General features: G+C 37.3%; 1 protein-coding gene and 1 pseudogene across 1 annotated transcript in view; both read left to right on the forward strand.

The window, feature by feature from the left end:
* The first annotated feature begins 52 nt into the window (after positions 1–52).
* LOC116323702 lies at positions 53–2,395 on the forward strand (annotated as a pseudogene).
* A 4,436-nt stretch (positions 2,396–6,831) lies between these two features.
* The window catches only part of LOC116321235 (adhesion G protein-coupled receptor F4-like), a 60,291-nt gene continuing 43,646 nt past the window's right edge, over positions 6,832–23,476 (forward strand). The window contains exons 1-9 of the mRNA XM_039610094.1: positions 6,832–6,859; positions 9,249–9,278; positions 10,293–10,448; positions 13,213–13,380; positions 13,641–13,670; positions 18,856–19,011; positions 19,109–19,276; positions 20,986–21,015; positions 21,474–21,512. The gene's annotated coding sequence lies outside the window, so the exon portion shown is untranslated. The remainder of the gene's footprint in view (positions 6,860–9,248; positions 9,279–10,292; positions 10,449–13,212; positions 13,381–13,640; positions 13,671–18,855; positions 19,012–19,108; positions 19,277–20,985; positions 21,016–21,473; positions 21,513–23,476) is intronic.

Raw genomic sequence — 23,476 nt, forward strand, 5'->3', positions numbered from 1 at the left:
TATCATGATAATGTCTGGGGAAAAGTTTCTGATGTTAACTGGGTGTTAAACGATGCTGAGGTGGTTTGCAGACAGATAAACTGTGGGTCTGCACTAGAAGCTACTCCATCATATAAATTTGGTGCAGCAACTGGACAGGTCTGGCTCAGTTATGTGAGCTGTTCAGGAAATGAAAGTTCTCTAACTGAATGTCAACACAGTGGATGGGGAAACTACTATTACTACAACTATTACAACTACTACTACTACTACTACTACTATGGGCATTCTTATGACGTTGGTGTCATCTGTTCAGGTGCCAAAACCTTTTGATATGGAACAAATTTCATTTCAGTGTTTTTTAAGTGTTATGCATCTGTATTTTCTTTAAGGGATGTATATTGAACTGTGGCTTGTGTTATGTGTTTTACATTAAAAGGTGAGATCAGATTAGCTGGATCTGGATCAACTCGATGTTCTGGAAGAGTTGAAGTTTATCACAATAACAGCTGGGGGACAGTCTGTGATGATGGCTGGGACTTAAATGATGCTGAGGTGGTTTGCAGACAGATAAACTGTGGGTCGGCACTGGACGTTCCTCAGTCAGCTCACTTTGGTGCAGGAACTGGACAGATTTGGCTTGATAATGTGACCTGTTCAGGAAATGAAAGTTCTCTAACTGAGTGTCAACACAGTGGATTTGGATCAAACAGATGTGAACATGGTCAAGACGCTGCTGTCATCTGTTCAGGTGTGAAAACTACTGGATCAACATAATATTGCAAGATAGTCTTTTTTGATGTAAGGGTGTATTAAAATGTTTTTCATGTTCTTTCCCTTTTAGATCTCATCAGGTTAGCTGGTTCTGGATCGAGCCGATGTTCTGGCAGAGTTGAAATCTTTCACAATAACATCTGGGGAACAGTCTCTGATTATAAATGGGACCTAAATGATGCTGAGGTGGTTTGCAGACAGTTAAACTGTGGGTCGGCCCTACGAGCTCCTCGATCAGCTTACTTTGGTCCAGGAACAGGACAGATTTGGCTTGACAATGTGACCTGTTCAGGAAATGAAAGTTCTCTAACTGATTGTCAAAACTCTGGGTGGGAAAACTCATACTACAACGGCAACAACTGCTTCAATGGACATTATTATGATGCTGGTGTCATCTGTTCAGGTAACATTACTTTTTGACATAGAACATACTCCATGTTAATGCATTTTTGTGTGATATGTGTCTTTGTTTTCTATAAAGACATATACTAAAACATAGTCTATGTCACGTGTTTTTCATTACAAGGTCTAATCAGATTAACTGGCTCTGGATCAAGTCAATGTTCTGGCAGAGTTGAAGTTTATCACAATAACAGCTGGGGAACAGTCTGTGATGATGGCTGGGATTTAAATGATGCTGAGGTGGTTTGCAGGCAGTTAAACTGTGGGTCGGCACTGGAAGTTCCTCAATCCGCTGACTTTGGTGCAGGAACTGGACAGATTTGGCTTGACAATGTAACGTGTTCAGGAAATGAAAGTTCTCTAACTGAGTGTCAACACAGTGGATTTGGATCAAACAGATGTGAACATGGTCAAGATGCTGCTGTCATCTGTTCAGGTGAGATATTCTTTTGATCATCTGATGAATGTTAAAAACTGTAATATCAACTTTTTTTAGACTTCCGTCTTCCACTTATTAGTGTTTTTTATAATGAAATTCACTGTGAACAGTCAAAGTCATCTGTGCAATAAACATAATGTAGAATACTTGAGTGCTAAAATGTTTGCATCTTTCGCTATAAACGCAGCTAAGATCCAAAGGGTTATACATTACTTTTTAATAACTTACAAGATTACCGATGTCATTATAAATACCTTAAAGAAACATTTTAATAGTTTCAAATTATCATTTATGAGTGGGACATGGAAGATGTTTTCATAGAGGGAAAGTCAGGCAGACATCTGTGTGTGTGCCTGTGTGGGTGTTTGTGTGGGTGCGTGTTTTTAAGGGCGAACATGTCCCTGAAAGATTTGCTAAAGTCTGCAACTTGAAGTTTTCTTAGTTCTTTTTAGGTCTTGTAATTGAAACAATTCATACAAAGTCTCCTGATTCAACTTTCTTAATCTGGATGTTCTGCAGTCCTCACAAACTCTGTCATAATTCATATTTGGGAGCTGAATGTCTTTCTAGGTCAGGAGTGAATCCTTTGGAATTTTTATAGTCTGTCTTTTAGTGTTCAAGCTGTTTTGACTGTCAGTATTACACCTTTCAGTTTACCATTGTACTATAACTTGTAATCTATGGCTGGACACTGAAAGAATTCTATGTTTGATCCGCTTCACATCTTCTCTGTGTTTTGTTTGCAGCTGTGTCCATAATTTTAACGGGATCTGGATCAAGTCGATGTTCTGGCAGAGTTGAAGTTTATAACAATAACAGCTGGGGAACAGTCTGTGATGATGGCTGGAACTTAAATAACGCTGAGGTGGTTTGCAGACAGTTAAACTGTGGGTCGGCACTGGAGGTTCCTCAGTCAGCTCACTTTGGTGCAGGAACTGGACAGATTTGGCTTGACAATGTGACCTGTTTAGGAAATGAAAGTTCTCTAACTGAGTGTCAACACAGTGGATTTGGATCAAACACATGTGAACATGGTCAGGATGTTGCTGTCATCTGTTCAAGTGAGAAAACTATTAGATAGTCTCTTCTTTTGTCTCTTCCATTGAAGATTATCACAATAATGTTTCGGGAACACATTCTGATTATAACTAGGACTTAAACGATGCTGAGGTGGTATGCAGACAGATAAACTGTGGGTCGGCACTACAAGCTACTATATCATCTAAATTTGGTGCAGGAACTGGACAGGTCTGGCTTAGTGATGTGACCTGTTCAGGAAATCAGAGTTCTGTAACTGAATGTTACCACAGTGGATGGGGAAACTATTATAAATTCTACTACTATGGACAGTCTTATGATATTGGTGTCATCTGTTCAGGTGTTAACACTTTTTGATAGGGAACATACTGCCTGCCACTATGTTTTTGAGTGTTTTGCATCTGTATTTTGCTTTAAGAGATGTATAATAAACTATATTTGTGTTGTGTCTTCTACACCAAAGGTGTGATCAGATTAAATGGATCTGGATCAACTCAATGTTCTGGCAGGGTTGAAGTTTATCACAATAACAGCTGGGGAACAGTCTGTGATGATGGCTGGGACTTAAATGATGCTGAGGTGGTTTGCAGACAGTTAAACTGTGGGTCGGCACTGGAAGTTCCTCAGTCAGCTCACTTTGGTGCAGGAACTGGACAGATTTGGCTTGATAATGTGACCTGTTCAGGAAGTGAAAGTTCTCTAACTGAGTGTCAACACAGTGGATTTGGATCAAACAGATGTGATCATGGTCAGGATGCTGCTGTCATCTGTTCAGGTGTGAAAACTGCTGGATAGAGGCGAAATCGCAAGTTAGTCTTTTTTTTATTTGTTTAACTGTTTTTCATGTTCCTTGCCTTTTAGATCTAATTAGGTTAGCTGGATCTGGATCGAGCCGATGTTCTGGCAGAGTTGAAGTTTATCACAATAACATGTGGGGAACACTCTCTGATTATAAGTGGGACTTAAATGATGCTGCAGTGGTTTGCAGACAGATAAACTGTGGGTCGCCACTGGACGCTCCTCGATCAGCTTACTTTGGTGGAGGAACTGGACAGATTTGGCTCAGTGGTGTGAGCTGTTCAGGAAACGAGAGTTCTCTAACTCAGTGTCCAAACTTTGGATGGGGAAACTACTACAGTGGACATTATTCTGATGCTGGTGTCATCTGTTCAGGTAACATTACTTTTTGACATGGAACATACACAAAAACACATTACATGCGGTGATATGGAGCTTTGTTTTTGGGGGGGGGGTTTTGGCATGCATAGTAAAATATAATTTGTGTTATGTCTTTTTCATTGAAAGGTCAGATTAGATTAGCTGGATGTGGATCGACTCGATGTTCTGGCAGAGTTGAAGTTTATCACAATAACAGCTGGGGAACAGTCTGTGATGATGGATGGGACTTAGACGATGCTCAGGTGGTTTGCAGACAGTTAAACTGCGGGAATACAATGGAAGTTCTTCGATCATCAGGTCTCTTTAAGGAAGGAACTGGTCAGATTTGGCTTGACAATGTGACCTGTTCAGGAAATGAAAGTTCTCTAACTGAGTGTCAACACAGTGGATTTGGATCAAACAGATGTGAACATGGTCAGGATGCTATTGTCTTGTGTTGGGGTGAGATATTCTTTTGATTAATATCCTGTTAATATACATTTCAATCACCTCCGCCTCTCATTTATTTTCTTGCTAAGGCCCTGCAAGTGTGTGAGTCAATGAGAAACCCTAGGCACAAAACATTCGACCACAAAACACACAATCTTGACTTTTTTCATAGATCACATCTGCGCTTACGTTTAGCACAGAAATTATTCTGTGTGCCATGTATGTGTGAAGACAGTTAAATACTGTGGCAACACGAGAAACCTTTTTAAAAACAAAAAGTGTTGAGGTGGCTCTCACTCGATGAGAGTTGGCTATTCTGATTCACTATAAAGTGAATGACACATCACTACTGTGGAATATTTGAGTGGTGAAATGTTAAACTTGTCTCTAAAAGTGTAGCTCTGATCTAAAGAGGAATACAGTTAAGTTTAAACAACTTACAAGATTACAAATATAATTTTACTCACCTTAAATGAAAGTTTTAATATTTGCAAATGCACATTTATGAGCATGACACTGAAGATGTCATCAGAGAGGGGGGAGTCAGCCAGACATCTGTGTATGTGTCGTTAAGGAAGACTACATTCCTTAAACATTTTATAGCGTTTGCAATTTGTTTTCTCAGTTCTTTCCAGGTCTTGTAATTCAAACAGTCTCAGCCTTCAGGTTTCTTGATGTGGATGTTCTGCAGTTCTTATAAATGTCTATCATAAGTCAAATTTGGGAGTTTTCTTTCTAAATCAGGAGAAAATCATTTGGACTTCCTATTAAGGGTTGTTTTTTAGGGTGAAGTTGTTCTGACTGTAACTTTTACGTCTTTCAGTTTACCATTCTGCTATACTTGGGTATCTATGGCTGGACACTAAAAGTATTATTTTTTTCTGTCCCCTTCATATCATCTCTGTTTTGTTTTCAGCTGTGCCCATCATTTTAACTCGATGGTCTGGTAGAGCTGAGGTTTATCAGTAGGGATGGGTATCGTTTAGGTTTTATCCGATATCGGTGCCAAATCGGTACTTTTGAAACGGTGCCGGTGCTTAAACGGTGCTCGAACCGGTGCTTAAAGAATGGAGAACACAAACTTCGTCCAAAAACCTCTCATGTTTTTATTTTTAGCGGTCTCTTTTTTTCTGCAAAATGATAAGAACCGTAACAACATATAAACATCATCTGTGCAAAGATTTATGTTTTTAAAGTGAAACAGTGAAAAATTACAGCGCTGTCAATACATGAATATCCAGACGTTGTACAAAAATGTCCAATTCTTGCACACAATTGGACACCATGCCAGTCGATTTTTTTAGGCATTTAAGAGCAGTCATTAATTAATTTTATTAACATGCCTAAAAATGCGTTTTTGAAGAATTAACCATACATTTACATGGTAATGGGCCTTTTCTGCCATGGAGCGCTTAATTGGCCTCTGGCCCTTTAAACTCTGAGGGGCTGTAACTTTGGTTTCTTTTGGTCAATTTGCATGATTGACACCTCTTTTTAATTGTTTGAGCCAATAGAGTCACAGTAACGATGCCACGTTCACGTTACGTCAACCAATCAGACGTTGTAATGCCAAAACCCACGTGGGCCCAAATTTACTGCATGTGACGTCCTTCCAGTCACGTGTCTATAGGTGGGTCTAAAATGAAGGTTGTTGACGGAAAACGACTCTGATGTGGCTAGGTAGGCGTGGTAACTGCTGATAATCACATGGCTACCGACTACCGGCGAAAATAATGAGGAAATCTGGAGGGTAAGCCAATTTCTGTCTTAGCGCATTTGCGCCGCTGTGTGTTTTTGTGGTCTTCTTTTGCGGCTCATTCAGTGAATTTTGGTCAGAGTGTGGTGAAACTTGGTGTTTGGAATTGGTGATAGCTCTGGAAGATAACCAGCCTATCTTTAGCCAGTTACATGAAGTCTGGAGAATTTCTGGTTTGCCTTGTTTGTTTAGCGGACTTGTGCGCATTTACATAACTGCTCGTTTAATCATGGCTTGTTTTCGTTGAGTTTGGTGGTTGTAGAAATGGTTTATATGACATTTTAGCTGAGATTCAGAGGTTTCTGTGGATACCACACATGTCTGGACTTATATTCGTCTTCGCTGGTAGTAACCAGATCGAAAAGCAGCGCATATTTCGGCGCTTTATTTCAGTGCTTTTTTTCCTGAGCTGTGATACACTTTAGATTCTAGCCAATCATTTTATGTTTCCGAGGATAGTAGGCGGGTCCAGGTACACACATTCATTTAGAGCAGAGCTACAGATTAAAAATGCCCAAGGCAAAGCGGTCAAAAGTCTGGCTGTACTTCACAGTAAAATATGCAAACCCAGCAGCCTGCAACAAGTGCTTTAAGCTGATACTGTGATACTGTCAAAGAAGGTAACACCTCAAATCCGATGAAACACCTGGTGACGCATAGCGGTTTTTTTAAAAGATGAGAAATGCGCTGTATTTGATAGCTTGCTGCGAGACCTCACACCGTGAGGGTGTGGTGTCTGTTATCAGACCCGGAGTTAGCAACATCCCCCAAAAACCCGAAGAAGAGAGTCCTGGCCTCTAGCCCTGCCAGTGTAGCAGAAATGATGACGGATGATGATGGCAGCAGCAGCCGTTCTCCTCTGCGTGAGTAGCTTAATGTTGTTCGTGTGTAATTTACGTTGAGTATGCTAACCACGTTATTACATTAATGCATGTAAGGTGAACTAGCAAACACCATCGTAGTTACATGCGGCTGTCTTCTTGTTTGATGGCAGGTACTCCCTTCACCCTGGCCAAAAAGGCTAAAACGACCAAAGGAAAAGTGGGAAACAGTTAAACATGAGAGGGTTTTGGACAAAGTTTGTCTTTTTTCCATTGTTTAAGCACTGCTTCCAGCCAAGAGTGATGCCATATATGCCCTATAGCTGCAGAAAAGGCTAACATTGTTATCGTTTTACAAAAATTCAGCTGAACATGAGAGGTTTTTGGACCAATTTTGTGTTTTCCATTCTTTAAGCACCGGTTTGAGTACCGTTTAAGCACCGGCACCGGTTCAAAAGTACCAGTTTGGTACTGGTATTGGATAAAACCTAAACGATACCCATCCCTACTCAGGAGGCTGAATAATTATGCACACCCCACTTTTCAGTTATTTATTTGTAAAAGTAAAAAATGTTTGGAATCATGTATGATTTTCATTCCACTTCTAAAGTGTACACCACTTTGTATTTGTCTTTCACGTGGAATTCCAATAAACTTGATTGATGTTTGTGGCTGTAATGTAACAAAATGTAGAAAAGTTCAAGTGGGCCGAATACTTTTGCAAGCCACTGTAGGATCTATTAATTCACATAGGGAGCTGCTTCCACAGAGAAATGGGTCTGAAAGCTGAAGGCTCTTCCTCATCTTCTACTTTTAAATACTTTGCATATGGTGCATGCAGCAATGTCACATTAAAAACCTTCCGGTGCATGAAAGGGCTTCTTCTTAGTGGAGAGCTCTGTAAACCAATCACAAGTAAGCAACTTGTAGCGGAAAAAATAGAAACATTTTCAATTTGTTTGACCAAAACATTCCAGTAATGAGAAAACATTTGTGTGGTAACACAATGTTTTCTCAGCTGTTAAACACCTGTCAGCTGTTTAACAGAATGAATGCAGGTAAATTGAGTCCGTTGAGCTGATCGCTGTTGTCGAAAGGAAAATGTCAGCTTGTCGGTTTGCATGGTAATCAATCAGATATTAGACAAACTGCAGTGGCATCATTAAGCCACCCTCTGAGTTTGATGAGTTAGGTTGAGAGATAAAATGAATTCATGAAGATGGGGTTAATTAAATATAATTTCAAATAAATAAATAAACAGTTTATTAAATGTTTTAAATGAAATTAATGGGCATTTAATGGGCATTAGACACCAAAACTTTAACGTTTTTGTTAATTTAGGCTCCTTTCATTTCAATAAATTATCATTAAAGGCACTACAAACAAATAATATTGCTTAGTATATATTTTCCCAAAAATATTGTCTGCAGTACTGATAGACCTACATTTCCTTACACTGAAAATCTTTCTGTACACCATCAAGAAAAAAAAAATCACGCCTCTTTCTTTATTCTATAAAAGAGTCATAACTTCCTAACAAAAAATCAGCATTTTCTATTTGTTACACTCACGGCTATCACTTCAAACTGATGAGTTAATGTTTTTAAATAATTTTCAGTTTTAACCTCCTAGGACCTGGCGTCCACATATGTGGACATCACATTTTGGGTTATTTAGACCAAAATACTCAATTTTGCCCTACATGGGCCTGATATCCACTTACGAGGACATTATACTGCTGCTGTTCTATCAAAATTTTAGACGAATATCCTCATATGTGGCTCTTATTTTTCTTAAAAACAAAAATAAGGTAAAAAAAAAAACAATTCTGGGAATTCTTTGTTTTTACATTCATCGGGCCCTAATCAGCCCAAATATCAAAGAGAAATTAAAAATGCATGCCGTGGACGAGTCCGGGTCTTAGGAGGTTAACAATATGAATAATCCTTCTAATATTTAAATTCAAAATATAAATAGCATCCAAATTTATATTGTTAAACTGGTTGTTGGAATAATGTTTGAAATGGTTTTTATCACTATAATAAACATTTGCATCAAAATCACTGTTTTTTTTTCAAAATTAAATAATTCATGTTTAATTGGATCAGCTGCAGCTGCCCAGCCAAGGAAACTCATGTCTTTAAGCTCATGCCAGAGAAGATTTTGACCTCTGTAGTTAGTGAGTTAGTGAGCTCTTTAGAAACATCCATTCTTAGATGCTATTTTTAACCATTTTAACAATAGATGCTATATGCTTTTTTTTTTTTTTTGGTTTACCTGTGACAATGAAACTGAAGACTAAATTAAAAAATCAAGAGGTATGGGCCTGTACTTCTGTCCAAATAGCAAATCTTTGAGATGATGTATGTAAACCGTTAGTGTTGTTTTTCTGGGTATTAAAAATAAATAAATGTTTTATCTTGGTTTACAGGTATTTCTCCAAGTCCAACAAAACCTCCTGGTATGAGAAAAATCAATTTTCTTTTTTCTTCATTGACAGATATAGTTAAACTCATTCTGTAGTTGTTACACTTAAAACATTGAATCTAAAGTCACTGGCACCATCTGTAGTATTTTCAATATGACAAAGTTTCAAAGGAGAGCTCATCACAGTAATTTTAGTTGTGATCACAGAACAGAAACTCTCATTTCTGTTGTTCATCATTTGCATATAAATGGTTAACATTCTTCTCGGTTGTTTTTTTGTTTGTTTTTAATAACTAATATTTAACATACACATGCAAGATTTAAGGGAAAAAACAGAACAACATATTTTAATAATGTTGGTGTTGACTGATTAATATATATTAATCATAATTAATTATCATATATATATATGATAATTAATTACTAGTAAAGCGCTATACAAATACAGGCCATTTTAGTTTTTTTTAATTTGCCTATTCCATAAGTTTGAAATGTCTTTTAAAATTCTATAGCTGTAGTGACAAATATGTTGTGTAGGAGAGACATCATCATATGTTATAACACATTTAATTTAACCTCCTGGGATCTGTCCACATATGTGGACATCACATTTTGGGTTGTCTAGACCAAATTACTTAATTTTCTCTACAAGAGCCTGATATCCACTTACAAGGACGTTATACTGCCACTGTTCTATCGAAATTTAAAACAAGTGTCCTCATATGTGGATCTCAGTTTTCTCCAAAACAAAAATCAGGTTAAAAGAAATCACGTAGTTCTTTGTTTTTATATATATCAGGTCCCAATCAGCCCAAATTGCAAAGAGAAATGAAAAATGCGTGCCACGAAAGAGTTCGAGTCTTGGGAGGTTAAAGCACGAATGTCTATTTACTGTAACATGACAGCTTTTTCAATAGTTTTTAACATGTAAAGTCTCATTAGAAGTAGAGACATGTTAGATAAAAGGGATAAAAAAATAAAAACTTTATGTAAAAATGTTTCTTGTAATTGTGGGAGTTTTGTGATTTTCTCCTTGTCTCCTCTACAGCGCCAGTGGAGTTTATTATAGACTTGAACTTGCTCTTCCCAAGATCCAGTCTGTCCCCAAATTTCATTGATCTATTCAGAGGCTATGTGAGAAATGTGTCCTTTCCCCAAAACATCACTGTGTCTTTAACTCTAGAAGACTTGAACTTCACCACATGTAAGAATTTTGTACTCAGTCATATTTAAATGTGTTCATACTCTGGTGCATGATTTATGAGCTGTGTTTGGTGATTCTCTTAAATGTCTTTATCAGGGTGCTATCCAAACTCCACTGGAGGACTGCAGTGTCAATGTGAGGACCAGTTTGCCTGGTCATGTGACAAATGTGGCCTTTACGGTGCATGCAGTAATGTCACCTCCCAAACCTGTAAATGCATCAAAGGGCTTCCTCCTGGTGGAGAGTTCTGTGAACCAATCACAAGTAAGCAGCTTGTAGCTGAAGAAATAGAAGAATTTTCAAATCCAATCCTCTGAACTGCTCGTCTTAGAGGAGACACAGGGCATACAAAAGAGTGTCTCTGGGTGCTCTGTTTTTTATGCTCTGCGAAGTGCTTACTCACCTCCCTCCTCTATCTCCCCCTATCTAGACATCCAATCATGTTGGTTACATAAAATCATCCAATGTCCAGCCACACCCTTTCAGTCTCTCTATATCTATCTCCACCCTCCAAGTCTAAAGTCTAAAATCACTTGTCAAAGGAGCTTGCAAAGAAAAGGTTCACAAAAACGGGTTCACCCGAAAGACAAAACTACAAAATACAAACTTAACAACGTGGTGTATGCTGTACAGTGTAGCGAGGAATGCCCAGACCTCTACATTGGAGAGACCAAACAGCCACTTCACAAGCGCATGGCACAACATAGAAGAACCACCTCCACGGGACAAGACTCAGCAGTCCATCTGCATCTAAAGGTCAAAGGTCACTCTTTGAGGTTGCCAATGTTCACATTTTGGACAGAGAGGACGGATGGTTTGAAAGAGGAGTGAAAGAAGCCATCTATGTCCACTGTGAGCGACCATCTTTGAACAGAGGCTGTGGTTTACGACACCAACTGTCTGCCATCTATAATCCAGTTTTGAGTTCCCTCCCCAGACACCTTAACGCCCACTCACATCCTGGGCCATCTGACCTCAGGAAATCGCATGATAAGGTGGGGCCAGGTTTCACAATGAGCTCACCCGAAACCCTGACTGATTGGGACCCACACCCGCTTTCACACCTTGGCTCAGCCCTCTTTGGGGGGATACTCCCACTGGGTTTAAATCTGGGACTCTCCACCATGTGACCTTAGAAGTGAAGAAGCTTCTCGAATGAGAGGTGAAACGTCTTCAAGCAACTTAAAGAAGTCCAGACGCTTTTCTTTGCAAGCTCCTTTGACTACGATGACCTGGATGACTGAGAACCTTTACAGACATCTAAAATCACTTCAATACATTTTAATCTTATTCTTCACATAGAAATTCCACCACTTCAACATTCAGTCACATAAGGTTATCCTCTATCTTTAGTACATTCTCACATGAACAGTCACATTTTAACGTAATCTCTTTTTAATTCAAACATAGAAGAAATTGTTCTTTTATTTTTTCTCTTTTTAACTGTATATATTATATAAGCCAGACATTCTTTAGTGGCTCTGTTGTATGGCTGCCACCCATTCTCCCACAATGATATCTTTCAAGGATGTTTCCAGCCAGACTTTTAGTGAAGGGTTTGTTATTAGAATTATCATTATGGTTTATTTTTTTGTTATTCTTTATAATGTTTTAAGTCCGTGAAGGTTTTCAGTCATCCAGGTCATTGTAGTCTAAGGAGCTTGGAAAGAAAAGCGTCTGGACTTCTTTAAGTTGCTTGAAGACGTTTCACCTCTCATCCGAGAAGCTTCTTCAGTTCTAAGGTCAAATGGTGAAGAGTCCCAGATTTAAACCCAGTGGGAGTTTCCCCCCAAAGAGGGACAAAGAACCCCCTGATGATCCTCTACCTAATCACATGAGCCAAGGTGTGAAAGCGGGTGTGGGTCCCAATCAGCCAGGGTTTCGGGCTGGCCCGAAACCCTGGCTGATCGGGACCCACACCCGGGGGGATACTCCCACTGGGTTTAAATCTGGGACTCTTCACCATTTGACCCTTAGAACTGAAGAAGCTTCTCGGATGAGAGGTGAAATGTCTTCAAGCAACTTAAAGAAGTCCAGACGCTTTTCTTTCCAAGCTCCTTAGACTATAATGTTTTAACTTAAACCAACTTATTTTTTACATAACTGAGCATAATCTGTGACAAAATGCTTGTGTCCATATTTAATATATATTTTAAATCAGGTGCTTATTATGACTAAAATTACCGTTTTTACAGGGGAAAGAAAATGACATATTTAAATGTTTTATTTTCATTCACAGGTATCTCTACATGTCCAATAACAACTCCTGGTATGACAAACATCTTGGTTATTTATGCATTTATTCATTTATTTTTTGCAGGGATACAGTACAATCAATTATTTCTATATTAGGGTGTCTCATGTAACGAATGAGGAGAGCTGACTGGAGTAAAAAAACAAGATATTAAGATATTGTGTTAAGGCTTAACACAATGTCTTTATTTTTATTAAATTACATCTCCCATCATTGTAACAGGTGTATGTGATGAATTTTCCCCTTTTCTTCTTCACAGGATCAATGGACTTTTATGTTTTCCTTGAATTACACATCCCAGCATTCAGTGTGGCCCCTGATTTCAGTGATGTACTCAGACACATCGTGAGAAATGTCTCCCTAACCCAAACTATCACCGAGTCTTTAATACTGAAAAACTTGACCTTCACCACATGTAAGGACTTGATTTTATTTGACTTTTGTACTCAGTCATATTTAATAGTGTTGAGGTGATCCTACATGACTTACGAACTGTGTTGTCTTTAAAAGGGTGCTATCCAAACTCCACTGGAGGACTGCAGTGTCAGTGTGAGGACCAGTTTGCTTGGTCATGTGACAAGTGTGGAGTATATGGTGCCTGTGGTGATGTCATCTCCCCAACATGTGGGTGCATAAAAGGACTTCCTTCTAATGGAGAGTTTTGTATACCAATCACAGGTAACCAAACACAGGTAGCACTGTTGCTAGAGAAAAGTGCTTTCACTGAAGACATTAATGAATGTATCTGACCAGCATGTGTTCATCAACATATAGCTATGGGTACTTAGAATCATTTATTAAACATATGCTTCACTGATGTGTCCTTGTTTCCTTTGTCTCTTTTTCATTTGTTTTTGGTTTTTCCTTCTTTGGTGTTAATCATTTTTTGTCATTCACCAGAAAATGAACATTTTAAAATGTATAATTTCCCTCTACAGATGTTTCTTCATGTCCAACAACAACTCCTGGTATGTGAACATTCTTTTTGCTTCATTGTTCCTTCTTTAAAGTATTTTTTGCAGTAAACATCATTAAAAAAATGTGTAGTCACTGTATTTTATGGAAGTGTTGAGCTGCCACCAATGTTCCCTCTAAGCTGCACACGTGCGCAATTGCGCACTGCTGGCACGGTCTCTGCGCACAGAAAATCTCTGTTGTGCACAAAAAAAAAATCTAACCTGATTTGAAATTAAAATGAATACTGTAACAATTCTGTTTTGCAGTGTTAGTCAGTAAGTGGCTGGCTGCTCCTGTATGGGATTAGAACGATGCCACCTTATCCCATAGTCCAGCCAGTAATGTGATTCACATTCATATATATGCAGCTAATCAACATTGACAGGCTATGACAGCGTCCTTATGTGCCGACACCGGTGTTTTAGCTAGCAAAGCGGCGTGGCTGATGTGGAGTGAAGCCACGTTAATGACAACGTGTACAACCATTGGAGATGTGAGCAGGACAGACGGAACAATTGACGGAAAAAATGTGGACTTTATACCAGTTTTTAAATTGTGTTGATAGGCCACGTAAAACCAGAGTTATGATAAAAATATCTGCAATGTTTGGTTTTCTTCCTGAATACTGTCGTTGTTTATATTTACTGCGGGAAGAAACAGTAAAAACTGCGTTTTATAAGAAAAAAGGCTCGAAAGCCTGTGAGCAAAAACAAACCCCACCCCCCTTTCCGAGTCGTCCAAAAAAAGTACCGTGTCGACCAATCAAAAAATGATATGGCAACGTGGCATCTAGTTGTTAAGAAACGGGGGGAAGTTTTAGGAGTGACGGCGGTGTTCTGAGATGTGAGAGATTTGAGACGTTTAGCGCAAATCTTGTGTAGTTAGTGTGCAGTGTACTTTTTGTTGTGTGTGTCAGAACAATGAGGCGGCTGCTGAATGTTACAGGTGTTACAGCAGTGATACATCTCCTGTTGTCAGGCCTGCAGGTATCAGGCTGTTGTTCTCCTTTATCTCATAGTGGACAGAAATTATTTTTTGGAGTGGCACAAATAATTTGTGTGGCATCAGATTTGATGCAGAACAGCTGATTGTTCTGTAAATAGTTTGAAATGTTTATGTAAAAACCGCCTTGGCTGCATTTAAAAAAACATAGCTGCAAAAAAACTTTGTTGTTTGCCAAACTGAGTTTCTTTTTTAAAGAAGTAACCAATGCCCAGCATTGGTCATTATATACTATATTTTGCAGACAGAGTTACAGGACTCTCTCCCAGACCACAGACTCATAATACAAGTCAGAGCTTTTTTAAAAAAGAAAGAAAGTTGTGTTTTCAAAATTGGAGTTCAAGTTATTTTTACTTCCAATAGTGTTAACATACTAAACAGGTCAATGACTAGATTTTGTTTACATTTTCATTGTAAGTGGGCTGAAGCACTTAATTAAAAGTAGTCTAACATAAATGTAAATGCTGTAATTTGATTATTTTAATAAACCATGTAACTTGGATGGATTCAATGCTGGCGTGACCACAGTGCACACGTCTGATGTTGCCCACAGTGGTCCAAGGGACCGCTCAGGAAGTTTGTGTGTTCGCTCAGACACGTGAAAAATTAGAGGGACCATTGGCTGCCACCCAGGCAAAAAAAAAAAAAAATACAGCCTATATCACGTTATAACGTAAAAAGTTTATTGTTGTAACAATACACTCTTCATGTTTGTACAATATACTATCATGTAAGTACAATATACATAATTATCATGTTCGTGCAATATAATATTTATATTGTATGAACATAATGTTTTTTTGTTATAATGTGATAGTTGTGATAGTATATTGTAAAACAGAGAAAAGTATATTGTTAGAACAATAAACCTTTCACGTTATAATGTGATATACCTCTATTTTTCTTTTGCCTGGGTGGCAGCTCTACACTTCCGTAATATATAACAACAAGACTTTCAGGTTTTTTTATTTGAAATGTAAAAAGGTATGCTGAAATCTAAACTGCTGCTTTTTTCCTGTTTTTATAGTCATAACACCATCACCAACATTAACCACAGAAACAAACGGTATGGCTTGTAAAGTGAATAATGAATGTCTGTGTGTGAGCTCCAGATTATCACTTGCACTATAAAATCTAAAACATGAATCACTTTTGTTGTACCAACACAGCTATTTATATGGCTGCATTAGAAAAGAGAAATTTGAAATATAAGAAGATTATGCTGAAATCTGAACTACTACTTTTTTCTGTTTTCACAGTCACAACACCAGTCTTGGGCAAGTAATTTTGAAAAAGTAATTAATCATACTTACTAGTTACTTCTTCAAAAAAGTAACTGAGTTACAAGATTCTAAAAGAAATTAAGTAAAGTAACTACTGTGTTACTTTAAAAAAGTGTTTAACCCTCTGGGGTCCAGGGTATTATTGGCCATTTTTACCTACTTTTGATTTTACCTCTACATTTTACCTTTAATTTTTTTTTACTTTGCCTTGTTTGGTATCATCCTTTTCAGCACAACCTCACGTGTCTGAATTTACAGTTATCTTTTCATTTTGACATACTGTATTATCATAGTTGATCTAAAATCAGACAAAAAACATAACATCCGAGTAGAAAAAGTTATATTTTTTTACTGTAAAAACCACAAACATGTTTATTGAATCATATTTCATAACTTTAAATCCAACTATAAATGGTCAAAATACAAAATCATATGCACAAGTTTTGCAAACAACAAAATTATTTGCAGCCATTTAACTTTCCCCCTTTTTAAAAAAAAAAGAAAAAAAAAAGAACATTTAAAGCTATTTACATTACAATCAGGTGTCCTGCATTCAATAAGATGCCACACTCCCTTAACAAAATAGTGAGGATTTTGGTCATCCAGGAGGCACTTCCAAATGACCCTGTAGAGCTGCTGCACCACAGTATGCAGCTCTCCTCAGCTCAACTATCTCAGCTCTCAGATAGTTGCATGGTTGCCCCTCTGTTGGTCTTCCTTGGTCTCTTGTGCTCTGAGGGCCTCTGGATGTCTGGAGTCTTGATCTCCTCCATACCTGCGTCATGCCCTGGTGAACGGGGCTGTGGCTCCCCACACCCTCTAGCAGATCATTACATGAAGGAACCTTTTAAATACAAGCGTGCTCATGCTCACAGATGTACGCACGGGTGCTCACACACACAAACTACACCCTTATTGGCTCCTACCTCAAAGCACACTGTGCGCTGTCGATCTTACCTGCTGCACAATAATGTTTAATATTTAGTATTTACTGTTATATTCACATATATCAACGTGATGATGTTGTTTATTATATTGCTCTTTTTTTGCTTGTTTTCTCTTTTTTCTTTCTCAACAGGTGATTCGGGTGATTGATATATGTATTTTTTGTCTGTTTGTTTTGTTGGTTTTTGTTTTTTGCCCTTATTATCCCCGATTCTTTTGTCCCCATGATAGAACAGAGAAAACAGACTCACAGTGTTTTAAAACATTTATATTTCTTTTTATTTAATCATCTTCCGGAAGAGAGAGACCACTGCACAGCCCCAACGGCAGTTGCAGGATCTCTAACATTCGAATCATAAACTGTGTCTCATATGGGTATTATTTTGGTACTTTACACGTCACAGTTTCAATACAAACATTGCTTATATGGCAAAGTTCCTCTATTCTGTCTGGCTTCCTGTATTTATTAATATGCTGTACAGCACTACACTTCCGGTTTTCAGTCAGGGTGAGCACTTAGTTTGTGAGTCAAAAGTGGCCTTGCTTTACAAACCTTCATTATTAAAGTACATAAAACAATATAATGAGAAAATAAGGATACAAAAGATATTAATTACATGACACCCTTTATCACCATTTCTCTTCCCCGCTGTTTTTCTTTCCCTCTTTCTTTCTCCCCTTTCTTTTCCCTAGTCAAGTCTGTCCCATATTTAAAAAGTGTAAATAAAATAAAATAAAGAATAAAAGGTGAATCAAATAAACCAATACGTCAAGGCTGGGATGGACCATTTGGTAAAGTAAATCCGTTGGGCATCTTTCTTCGCCTTTATACAATAATTCTGCAAAAAAAACAAAAAAAACAATTTCTAAATAACGTAAATACCATCCAAATTTATACTACTAAATTTCTTCTTGAATATGATTGAGAATAGTTTTTATCATAATAATAAAATTTTTTGAGGTTTGGACCACTATAGTTATTGAATTAGGCTAGCTCCACATTAATGCATTTTTGGTTAAAAACGCATAGTTTTCTCTCTATTGTGGCCTTCCGTCCACACTGAGACGACGTTTTCGCTCAAGGAAACGTTTTGAAAACGCTCTCGAAAACGTATGCATTTGAAAATGGGGCTTTCACGTCGCAGTGTCGACAGCGAAAACAAAGACTTTTTGAAAACGATGACACATTTCAGTAGTGTGATGCAGTCAAGTGACCAAATAAACTAAGATAGCAGAGGGCATTATACAGCTGTTGTTTTGTTTGCTCTCAATTTTGATAGCCCTATTAAAGATTGATATCAGTTTGTACATGCTTCAGATAGCTTTTCTTCAAATTCTTTAATTCACTCACTCGCCTTTGCAACTTTATACTTTTGTGTTACTCGCACCAACAACTCTGACTCATTGTTAATCCATTTAAAAAACTTGGTGCTTTTTCTCGACATTTTGCCACAAAGTTTCAAAGAGCCAGAAAGTAAATAAACAGCAGACAGAAATGAAGCAGGTCAAATTGTCCTGCGTTTCACGAATGCACTGTACTAGAACATAAGCGTTTTTGGCCATTTCAAGGTGGATGCACAACTCTGTGAAAAGGACTGAAAATGCTAGTGTGGACGGGGAGCATTTTCAGATGAAAACGCCATTTTCAAATCTGTCCGAGCTAGTGTGGATGTACCCTTAGTGGACTCTTTAGAATCATCCATTCTTTCATAAATGTTTGAAAAAGGTGGACTGTATGGCTATGTGCTATTTTTTACACCTGTCACAATGGAGCTAAAAAAATCTGAATTAATAATATAAGAAGTGTGGCCCTTCACTTCTGTACTACTTCTGGTCCTGTACATCTCAAAAGACGTAGAAACATGTTAGATAAATGGGATGTTTGTTCATAAACAATTTATGTAAATGCTGTTTCTCATAATTGTGAAAGAGTTTTGTGACAATTTTCTCTTTGTCTCCTCTACAGCGCCAGTGGAGTTTAATATAGACTTGAACTTGCTCTTCCCAATACCCAGTCTGCCCCCAAATTTCATTGATCTATTCAGAGGCTATGTGAGAAACGTGTCCTTTCCCCAAAATATTACTGTGTCTTTAACTCTAGAAGACTTGAACTTCACTACATGTAAGAATTTTTGGACTCAGTCACATTTAAAAGTGTTCATACTCTGGTGCATGATTTATGAGGTGTGTTTGGTAACTGTCTTAAATGTCTTTATCAGGGTGCTATCCAAACTCCACTGGAGGACTGCAGTGTCAATGTGAGGACCAGTTTGCCTGGTCATGTGACAAGTGTGGCCTATACGGTGCATGCAGTAATGTCACCTCCCACACCTGTGAATGCATCCAAGCGCTTCCTCCTGGTGGAGAATTCTGTGAACCAATCACAAGTAAGCCTCTGTCATGGCCAGTTTCTAACTCCTTGCTCTGCAGCACAGACACCCCCAATATTGCAAACCAACCAAAAATGATTATTATACTGGTTTGTTTTTTAAACTCTTTTTACAGTATGGCAAAAAAACCCCAAAAAACCAAACTAAACTTCAGCTTCAACTTCTTCTCTCCAGTCCTCTCTATCTTATGTTTTTCTCTATATTGTTTATTGCATATTAAGGTTCCTGTTTACTCTCCATAGGAAAATAGAGAAACTGTACATTTACCATAGCAAGATACCCTATGATCCAAACTGCACAGACAAAATTTGTGTTTGCTTATATTTGTTGAGTTTACTTAAAATTTCATGACACCTAAACAAAATAGCTCCATTGACTCTCATTTCTCTTCAACAATACTGCTAAATGCGTTGTGTTGAGTTAATTTTCACCATGGCCACATAGCCATGATGGACGGACAAAAGGGTTGTTTTTGAGGGTGTACACAGGCCTGTGGGATGGCTTTACTTTGATGTTTTTAAGGAGTATCTCCAAACCTTCCACCACAAACAATTCCAGACTGGCAACAAGAAAGAATTAACTAACAGTTTAATGAATTTATCTCACACAAATTTAATTTAATAAACTTCTTAACCAAACTTAATTAATAATGTTCCTGATTATTCACATCCAATTTAAACTATTCTAAGGCCATTTCAAAACAACCATTCCTAACTGTCAAAAAGGAATATTTTAAAGGTAGAGAGAGTGTGCCTCCCAAATCCAAACTGGGAGCTGGTTTTATGCTTCCACAGAGGAGGAGTCTGAAAACTGAAGGTCCTGCCTCCCGTTCTCCTTTTAAAAATCCTGCACTCTACAATAATGTCACCTCACAAACCTGCAGGTACATAAAAGGGCTTCCTCTCACTGGAGAGTTCTGAGACCTGATCACAAATAAACTCCTTGTAGCTGAATGCATCCACTTTGTGATATTACCAGGGAAGAGATACAATTTCTTAAGTAGACTTGTTTATTACGATCACAATACCACCCTTTCCAGAATTCATGACCTTTTCAGAATGACCTATTCAAACATTTTAAACTAAGTAGCCTTGCAATTTGAGTCCTGTCATCCACACCTATAATGGAAGCTCCCCCTGAGATTGGTGCATTAGTTTAATTAACTGGGTCAGTTTTAGTGGCCTAAAAGTAGGTCTCAAAGGAATGCCACCTACAAATACACCAGTACAGATGTACACATCCAGTCACATTGTTTACTTAAAATCATCCAATGTCAAGCCACACCATATGATTCTTTCTATAGCTATCCCTACCCGCCCAGTCTAAACTCTAAAATCCCTTTATTACATTTTTATGTTATTCTTCACATCAAATTCGATGATATTTCCATCCTTCTAATGGAGAGTTTTGTAAACTAATCACAAGTGAGCACTGAAATCTAGCTGTTGCTACAGAAAAGTTCTTTCAACAAAGACCTTGATGAATGTATCTCACCAGCAGATGTTCATCAACATATAGCTATGGTTACTTAGAGTCATCTATTAAACATACACTTCAGTGTAAACTTTCTGTTGTTAGAAATAAGGGCGAGTTCTTGTTCTTTTTTTCTCTGTTTTTTGTTTTTGTTTTGTTTTCTTCTTTGCTGTTAATCATTTTTGTCATGTACTAGAAAATAAACATTTTAAAACCCTAAATTTCCTCCACAGATATTTCTCCATGTCCAACAACAACTCCTGGTATGTGAACATTCGTCTTGCTTTCCTTGTTCCTTCTTTAAAGTATTGTTTTGCAGTAAAAATCATTAAAAAATTTGTAGTCACTGTATTTACTAACCTAAAGTCTTTCAACAATTTCATTTGTGTTAATAATTAATTAACACAAATTATTTATTATAAATAATTAATTATAATTACAGATTATTATTAATTAATGAACACTAATTGTTAATAATTTATATAGTCAAATATAAATAGAACTACCTTTTATCACCAAAGCTTATATGGTGATAATATATAACCACAGCACTCATTGTGTTCTGCTTCCTGTCCTTAAAGCGAACACTTGATATTAAAGACATTATATGCAATTTTGCGAGGATAATTTAAATTAGATTATGTGGCTGCATTTAAAAACAATCTACTACACAGCAAAGTATGCTGAAATCTAAACTGCTGCTTTTTTCCTGTTTTTATAGTTATAACACCATCAACACCAGAAACTACAGCAACAAATGGTATGGCGTTTGAAGTGTAAAGTGAAGAATAAATGTCTTTGTGTGAGCTCCAGATCATCAGTTGCTCTGTAAAATCTAAAACATGAATCACTTTTGTTGTACCAACACAGCTATTTATATGGCTGCATTCAGAAAAGAGAAATTTGAAATATAAGAGAAGTGTGCTGAAATCTATCTTTTCCAGTTTTCACAGTAACAACACCAGTAACAACAATGCCTACTACAACATATGGTGTGACGTAAGAAATGTAAAGCATAAATGTTTTGTGTGAGCTCCTGATCATCACTTGCACTTTAAATTCTGAAAAACTGCATAACTGTTATTGTAACTACATCCGTATTTAAATTATCTGCAATTACACCCTATTTATGTGATTTTGTTAATAAATGTAATCTCTGTTAATACTTTATATATTCATATACAGTCCCAACCAAAAGTTTAAGACCACCTGAAAAATGTCAAAAAATCATATTTTGCATGGATGGATATTAACAAGGTTCCAAGTGGAGCTTCAAAATGCAACAAGACAGAATGAGAGAAGTTTTCATTTAATAAAGCCTGGAGACAAATAGTGAGCAGTAGCTGGACAGGAACCAAACAGAGGCCTGGGGACTCGAACCCCAGGATTTTCCCTCCAGAGACTCGAACTCCTTTATAGGAGTGAGATAAATCATTTTTTGAGCATGCAATTTATTGAAAAAAACCTGAAACTGGCTGTTTTACCGCTGGATTCCTTGTCATTTTCTGTCAGGTAGTCACACTGTAATTGTGATGGCCAAAGAATAAAAAGGTTTCTTTTTTTTAACGTAGTCAGGTTGTTTAACTGCTTAAGCAGGATCTCTCACAGTGCACCATCGCTGCTGAGGTGGGACGCAGTAAGACAGTGATTTGAAATTTCTTAAATGATCCTGAGGGTTATGGAACAAAAAAATTCAAAGCTGTTTTGGCTGTCGCCATTATATATTCAGTTTACCATTCTGCTATCCCTATCTATGACCGGACACTAAAACTATTCTGTGTTCAATCCCCTTCATATCTGCTCTGTCTTTTGTTTTCAGCTGTGCCCATCATTTTAAGTGGATCTGGATCAATTCGGATAGTCTTGTAGAGTTTAAGTATTTTAGGAATTGCTACCTGCTGTGGTCAAAGCATTCGATCCTTTAAGCATTCAATCGAGGTTTTAACCGTGAATTTTTGTCATGAACACTGTGAAGTGACTGAACAAATTATATTGTGGATATTAGCAGAAATAAGCTTATTATTTTAGTGTGTCGGTAGAGTCTCTCTCTTAGCAAAATAGTGAGGATTTTGGAAATTACTCACCAAGCTCTACTTGGTGTAGACCTGCTGAATCAAGTTCTGAAATCAACTGCAGCAGGATTATTGTATTATTAGTAGTAGTAGTAGTAGTAGCAAGCAAATCTGAGCTGTCCACTTTGTACTTATTCTTACAAAAGATTTTTTTTTAAAAATCTTCAAGACTTTTTAATAATCGATACTCTGACATTCTCACTATTTTAAAAAAGTGTTAATTTTTTTTCTTTCAACCAGCATTTCCTAATTATACATTGTATGCTTGACGTGGGTCATCAATATATACATCATCCTAAATTTCATTTATTTGATCTGTTTTCAATACCATAATTCTTTCTTGTGTTCTTAGGCTGACTCATGTTTAAGGTGGTTCACTCACATTAAATGAACACTTGACATCTGAATTATGTATAATCCAAAAAACAGGAAGATGATAACTTCCATCACTCAAAAGCAATCCACTTGTTATTGAAAAAGGAGCATTTGGAAAAACCATTTTGTTAATAAGGGTAGTACTTTGTTTAGTAATCTGACTAGGTTTACTAAGTCACTTGAAACCGATGAGTTAATGTTTTTAAATAATTTACATTTTCAACAAGATTTATATAAATGCTTCTATTATTTAAATGCAATATGTAAATACCATCCA

Source organism: Oreochromis aureus, linkage group 3 (assembly GCF_013358895.1).
Source record: "Oreochromis aureus strain Israel breed Guangdong linkage group 3, ZZ_aureus, whole genome shotgun sequence".
NCBI lineage: Eukaryota > Metazoa > Chordata > Actinopteri > Cichliformes > Cichlidae > Oreochromis > Oreochromis aureus.